Here is a 7,534-nt window from a genome sequence, read left to right on the forward strand (position 1 = left end):
ATAATTATTATTGTCTTTACCTTTTTATTGATGTACATTAATTTATATATGTTTGTTTACATAAGTATATACCCATTCTGAATGTCAGCTTCTTGTTTACATACATATAATCTTTATATTTTAATTTTTTAGTTGTTATTTTTTGAACTTACTATTTACAATTACAAGGTGTTATTTTTTATTGTACAATTTTTTTGTTACCTTTAGTTGAATCGACAAGGTCTACCATTGGTAAGTTTGTATATTATAACTTTTGTTATGAATCATAATAACAAACGTTTAAACATGTGTGTCTAGGTTTAACTCATACTTTGTTTAATTTTCCTTTCATTACTTGCTAGAGTTAGTAATTTTGAAAACCAGTAATTTTTATTCTGTGAATTTATTTAATGCTAAACTTCTTTTTTTTTTTTATGCGGTGTCTTACTCCTTTTTTAACTTTAGAACCATCTTCATCTGTTACAGTTGGTAAGTTCTAAAAACCTGTTATGCATTCCTTATCAAATACAATATTTATTTTTTATAACAATCTTTTAACCTTAGTTCCAACTTTAACTACAACAAGTGGTAAGTTTAAAAACTATTACTTTTTAATATGTGTATGCATTTCTCAACAATTGCAATATTTATTTTCCATTAAAACCTATTAACCTCAGGAACATCCTCATCTGCCACTATTGGTATATTTTAAATACTTTACTATCTTATATCTGTAATCATTTTTCATCAATTGCAATATTTGTTTTTTATTACAACTTTTTTACCTTAGTTTCATTGTCCTCTGCATCAAGTGGTATGTCTAAATAATATTACTTTTTAATATGTGTATCCATTTGTCATCATTTGCTATATTAGTTTTTTATTACAACTTTTTAACCTTAGGACCATCTTCATCTGGTACGATTCCAAGTGGTAGAAAATGTTTTGAAGGAAATTACTTGTTGCATATCAGATCCAGGTACATTATTTTGTAGAAAGATGGATTTTTTTGGGACAATGCTTGACCAGCATGTTTTGAAACCTATTTCAACCTTAGTCCCCATTGATGACCAAGTTCTTGAAATGACTTCTGCTTGTCTTAATGCAGTAAAGGATGTTTTGACAAGTCAATATAAGAGATATTTCTCCCTTACTATTACAGAGGAACTTAAGAAGGAGACAGCTAGTGCAAGGCTTCACAATGTTGATAGTGAAGAGTTAATTGGTATGTTTAGCGATTTCAAAAGACGATGCCCTAATGCAACAATTAGTTACATATCTAGCAAATTAAGATCCAAAAAGAATAGAACTATAGATTATCTTGATAATCTTGAGGAGTTGTCTAGAGAAAAAGTAGTTAAGTGGTCTATTTACATGGCGCGTAAAAATAGAATTAGAACTCGACTATTACACAGTGAAATTTGAGCAAAGATTTCTGATAGAGAAGCATCTAAACGACAAAAAATGGATGAAAAACAAAAAAGAAAGTTGGAGCATGAGCTGCGTGTATTAACTACCAGCGAAATTATAAATTTGTATAAACACTTATCTGCCAAACAACTTGATGATTTAGATGATGTTATGTCTGAAAGAATTGTCGGAAGAAAATTTTGTCATGAATGGTATGTTGCTAATGATTCAAAAACAGTTATTTAAGATGGAAGAGTAGAAAAAGTAAACAAGAGACAACAGGATATAATTTACACTATTTCTTACTGGAAGCAAGATGAAACTGATATTGAAGCTGTTGATTATAAGATGAAAAAAAATCCAGCTTGTTGCTGATGTTATAACCGGAGAATTAATATTTTCTTAATTTAAATAAAATTAACTTATATGCATTTCATAAAAATGTATGGCTTATTATTAATTATGGTATGCAAAATGGGTACCACAAGTTTTATAACTTGCAAATATGGTATAGCAAGTTTTATGGCTTGCAAATGAGTACTGCAGGTTTTGTAGCTTGCAAATATTATACAGCAAGTTTTATGGCTTGCAAAATGAGTACCGCAAGTTTTGTAGCTTGCAAATATGGTACAGCAAGTTTTATGGCTTGCAAATTTTTTTTGATAGACGGCTCTGGCTTACCTTCACGTGGTGTCTATTGTTAAAAATGATTTAATTTTATTCATTAATGGAATTGAAAAATTAAAACATTCACTAAAAGCCAAGACAAAATTTAATTACATTTTTTATTTCAAAATACTTATTGTTTTTTGGTGTTTTTTGTTTAGATTGGAGTGGGTAATTGGTCCCTTTAAAGGACAAAATGGATATTCAAACGCATCTTGTAATGTGGTAAAACAGTTTTTTATTCTAATTTCTCTCTGTTTAAGACAGCATTTTAACATTTTTTGTGAAAATTGTTATTAAATTTTTTTTTCAGGTTTATGCCGGAAGGGGGAGGGGCGGCATACGCCCCCTCCAAAAAAGGCAATTTTATACACCACTAGTTGCTATTTTTCAAAGAATTAAAATATTATATTTATTTTTTATAATTTACTCATTTTAGTAAATATTACAATATTTAAAAGAATGAAATTTTGATAGGGTATGTTAAACCTTACCCACAACCTTAACACCCAACTTTAAGATTGACCTGTTATACTCGCTAGTGATGTAGAATAAGATAATACCAACATGTTATTCATAAATATTATCAATTTCATAAAAAAAACACTCTTTTATGGAGAAAAAGTGTTTTTTTGTGAGGTGTTAGTGATGGATTAGCACCCCCTCTGGAGCCCTTGATGCGCCATTTACCTAGAAAAAAGTTTAAAATTAAAGTCCATTTTTACACCTATTTTTTGATACCAAGTTAAAGATTTTTGAATAAGAATTGCTAAAGTTATAACAATTTATTTAAGAAAAAAAAAATTTTTGACCACAGTTTTATCAAGAAACCCATATATCGAAAATTTGCTACTAAAAACGTCATAACTTTTTATAGAATTGTCCGATTTTCGTAATTTTTTCACCTTTGAAATACTGTATTTGAGGGCTTTCTAATGCTATATAACATTCTAGTATTTGAATAATTTAAAAAAATCAGTCCGCGTACCTACTTAAATCCTTTCTACTTTATCTAATTAAAATGTATATATAACTATTTCTTATACTTACTTCAATTATAACATGATCTTATGATCTTAACGATGGTTATTTATCTTAATATGATTCTTTATGTAATATATCTAAAGTAATAATTAAATTCCAAAAGGAAAAAAGTTTTAACTCGCTCCAAAGATCTTTCTCCAATGGCCGCGTGCATTTGAAGAACGCGCTCTTACAAAGCCTAGTAACTAATTCAAAGCCTAGGAACTAATGACGAAACGACGTTGAACATTATACGGTAAACGTTAAGCATTTCTGTAAGAATTATATTATGAAGATAAAAAAAAAAAATAGTAATAATAATAATAATAAAACAATAACAATAACAATAACAATAATGATAATAATAATAACAATATTAATAATAATAACAGTAATGATAATAATGATAATATATAAAGCTAAGCAAATTTATAAATATATTTAACTGCTATCTATAAGTACCCTCTAAAACATAAAAGATAAAAAAACCATAATGAAAATGCTAAAGTTAGGTGTTTTGGGTGGTTAGTTGTTAGGTGCAAGGGTATTTAAGGGAATTTGTTTAAAAGTTTCAAAACAAAATTTTTGTAAGTAGTTAGAAACATGATGTGCTTATTAAAAATTGTTTAGAAGAATAATTTAAGTAAAGAAACTTTTTATTTCAAAATCGATAATAATAAAAATGAAATAGTATTAATTAGTAATAGTAAAAATATTTCTTACTATTAATCATTTGTTTTATTGCAGCACTTTATTTCTACTTTATTTCTTTTTGACTGGTATAAACAGGAAATTCATTTAAAATTTTCTTTTTGTCTGGGGGAAACTTTACATTATTTGTATTTTAATATTTTTGTTATTGCAACAGAAATTCAATGTGTCTGACTTCCTTATTTTTTACGGTTATAAATTAAATTGCCTCTTATTTTAAGCTGGTAAAATTCAAATGAATACTTTATTTTTGAATTATACAATTAATGACAACCTTAATTTTGACTTAGGTATAAATGAAATGAAACAGATTTAAAAATGAGCAACTATAGAGAACAATAAAGGATTATTATAAAAAGGTTATTTTACTTCATAAATTTGTTAACATCATTTATTGCTTTTTAGTTTTTTTTTACTTTTTGAAACACCAAAGAAAAGACTTAAATTAAAATGAATTATGAATGTTCTTTTTACAGTTTTGTTTCTGATAATTCTGTTAAGATAATATTTCAATATTTCTTTTTCAATAAAATAGAAAAGTTAAATTGAGTAAAGGTATAAAGTCTGTTTAAAAGTAAATACTTATTATAAGTCATTTCAATCCACTGCTGCAGAACCAGGGATTAAAGTCTGGTTTTCCAACTTGTAAAAATAAGGTAAAGGTCTTAAAATCAGGGTCAAAAATCATTAATTTGGCAGAGCCCATTAGCTCGCACGACGCCGCCACGAAAAATTACGTGGACACACATCCCTCAGGAAGCGGTGGCACGGTAGCTGCGGACTTGGATTTAAATTTTCACAAAGCGATCAATTTGAATGAGCCGACAAATCTTCATGACGCCGCCACAAAAAATTACGTGGACGTCAGCTCGAGCATGTTTCGTCGCAAAAATCCAACTTTTTAGGGCTAGTTCCAAATTCGAGCTTTTCATCCTTGGGTATAAAACAACAAACGATTGCTGGAGGATTACCTGATGCAGTTACAGTTTTCACTTTCTCTGACGGTCCTGGAGTTCTAAGAAGGTTATGGCTGGCTGTGAATGGAACTGTTACAGGAGGATTAAACGTTCCTGGGAATGTTTTTCTTCGAATATTTACAGATGGTGAAATTAATGTGGGGAATTATTCAACAACCACCGAAGGAATAGGTGTGGATAGCACTGGCCTTGCTTGCGACTTGCTATTTTCTCAATTAGGATGTTCGTATTACGCCAATTCTTTGCAAGGGTGCAAAATTTTCAAGACCACTTCGTTGGGAGGATATTTTACGCTTGACATGCCGTTCAGGCCAAGTTTGATCATTCAATTGCTCAACAAAACAGTAAATCCAGTCACTTACTGGATTCAGCCATTCATTTCCACATTTAAAGCCGTTCCTCCGCTCCTTTCCTCCGTTAAATTGTGCGCGAGGACGTTCAGGTACTTCAACACCACTTATGGAAACGAAAATGTGCTGCTGAACACCACAGGAAAAGGAAATGGCGTTTTTCTGAAATACATCAGGATGCACGTCATTGGCGCCTCTGGAAACTGGTGGGAGTCTAGAGTCGGCAACGGTACCGTCCTTAGTCCATGGACCACTTACAGTGCAAACAATTATACCACTTTCCCTGGGTATGACGGAGAAAGCAAATGCATCTTCTCCTCGTCTGGACTGGAAGATTTTTACTTGTCCTCATGGAACGGTTCAAACATATCCTCGTTCAACAACAAATTGACGGGACTGCTGTACCAAAACACCGCCTCCATTGGTTCCACCACCACCATTTCGTTTTACAGAAATTTTGCTGAGGCGGAGTCTGTGCCAAGCGTTTCCACCGGCAGAAGGCTCGTCGTCACGCTCAACTCTGGCGACGCGCAAGTCGGTCAATCCGGAAGCTTTTACCTTCTCCTCGGCCAGGTATATTATTACGCCTAAGGTTCAGCTCAAGTAAGAAAAATATTCAGCAAATTTGCATAAATAAATTTCAGCACAAATGAAAAATGCCTTCTCCTATTCGCTAAACTTTTAGCATTGAAGGGTTTGATCCTGAAATTCAGCAAAATGCCATTCACGTCTTTAGAACAATTAAGATGAAATTTTAAGAATGCTCGGAACGAGAGAAAGACTGTTATATAGATCGATTCTTGAAAAGAAAAAAGAAGACATCGCCTGAAAAAAAAACGATCGAAAAAAAAAAAATTTTTTTAAACAAAAAGATGCAGCGTGTAAAAAAGAGTAATTTCGATAAAGGTAAAAGATGGAATAAATGCGCTCTGTTTTTTGATAAGTCTTTTGCGTATCCTCCGAAGAAAGTGGGTTGTAGATATGAAATATTTGCTCAAAAAGATATTAAATTGAATCAACTGGAGCATAAAAAAATTGCTTTTATGTTTGGAATTGAAAGCGGAGTGACTTAGGTAACTTTGAGGTCGAGCATCAATTTAAAGTTGAATTATTTTAATCACAGCCTGACCATTTCAGAGCCGGTGGATAATGTCATTATGGAAGTTCACAGCAACAGCAATAAGGATGTCATTGTTAAAAAAGGCGAAAGTTTATGCTTTGTGAATTTTGTTTAAAAAAAAATATTTAAAAAAAGTTATTTTTTTTCCCTTAATAAAAAATGGATTATCAAAATAAACTGTATCCGGTTCTTCCATCAGCTCTGGCGGATGAAGCTCATCATTACCGTCTTCAAAAAATAAGCGAGATCCAAAAAGAAATGGAGGATGAAAAAGAAAAGAGAATGGCTCTCAGTAAAAAGTACCATCGCGCTTTTAGAATCATTTCAAATGTGGACAGTTCGATGCAAGTTTTATGCATTGCTCTCGGGACGGTGGGAATTGGGCTTTTGTCTACCATTATTGCCAGTCCAGCAGCGATTGCGTGCGAGGGAGTTGCTATTGGCGTTGGGTTTTTATCTATTGTCGGAGGCCAAGTGAACAAAAAACTGGCATTAAAAGCGGAAAAGCACGAAAAATTAAAAGTTCTTGCAGAGTCAAAATTGAACACCATCAGCAGCCATATTTCAAAAGCGCTGATAGACGGAAGAATTAGCGATTTAGAATACGAGCTGATTTTGAGCGAGCTTCAAAAATTTAAAGCTTTGATGGAGGAGATAAGAACAAAAACAAAAATAGGTGTGGACGAACTGACCAAAGAGTCGCTGATCTAAAAAGGAAGAGAAGACGCCATTCAAGCGTTTAACAACGTATTAAAAAAATAAATTTTCCTTGATTTCACAAGTGATATTTTTTTTTTCCGCGTATTATAAAAATGTCTTTTTTTTAAATACAAGACCCGAATAAAAGGGATGAAATTGTGAGGGAAATGACAGTTAGAAGAAATAAAATTTATCAGAGCAGTCTTAATGATAACATTTTCGACGCTGATTATCAGACGGTTGTGAGCAAGCTGTACAAGCCTCTCATCGAAAGCATTGAAAAGATGATCAAAAGCCTGGCGGACAAAGTCACAGCAAAAAATGAAGATCTACCAGTTCATGAAAAGCCAAAGGAAGACGAGAATTTAGAACAAACTAAAGAAGAAGATCAAGAGTCAATGAATTTAGGTGATATTTCGTCTCAATACTTGAGCACGTACAGCAAGGAAGCTTCCGATCGAAGAAAAAAAAGATATTTCGAAATGAAAAAAGTTGATGGTAAAATGGTCATTGGAAAAATGGAGATGACTGTGGATGGAAGCGATATGATTGTTGGCGGAGAAAAGTATGAGAGGACATAAGGTCTTTGGGAGCTTGTG

At 31.9% G+C, this 7,534-nt stretch overlaps 1 pseudogene across 1 annotated transcript; it reads left to right on the forward strand.

The window, feature by feature from the left end:
• Positions 1–213: 213 nt before the first annotated feature.
• LOC149894225 (uncharacterized) lies at positions 214–2,210 on the forward strand (annotated as a pseudogene). The gene is made up of 5 exons (XR_016449025.1): positions 214–231; positions 445–468; positions 770–793; positions 883–958; positions 1,037–2,210. The product of XR_016449025.1 is annotated as an uncharacterized LOC149894225 (transcript).
• Positions 2,211–7,534: the final 5,324 nt, after the last annotated feature.

This window comes from Hydra viridissima, unplaced genomic scaffold (genome assembly GCF_058129835.1).
Source record: "Hydra viridissima isolate aposymbiotic clone 2 unplaced genomic scaffold, HvirCarnegie_v1 scaffold_1, whole genome shotgun sequence".
NCBI lineage: Eukaryota > Metazoa > Cnidaria > Hydrozoa > Anthoathecata > Hydridae > Hydra > Hydra viridissima.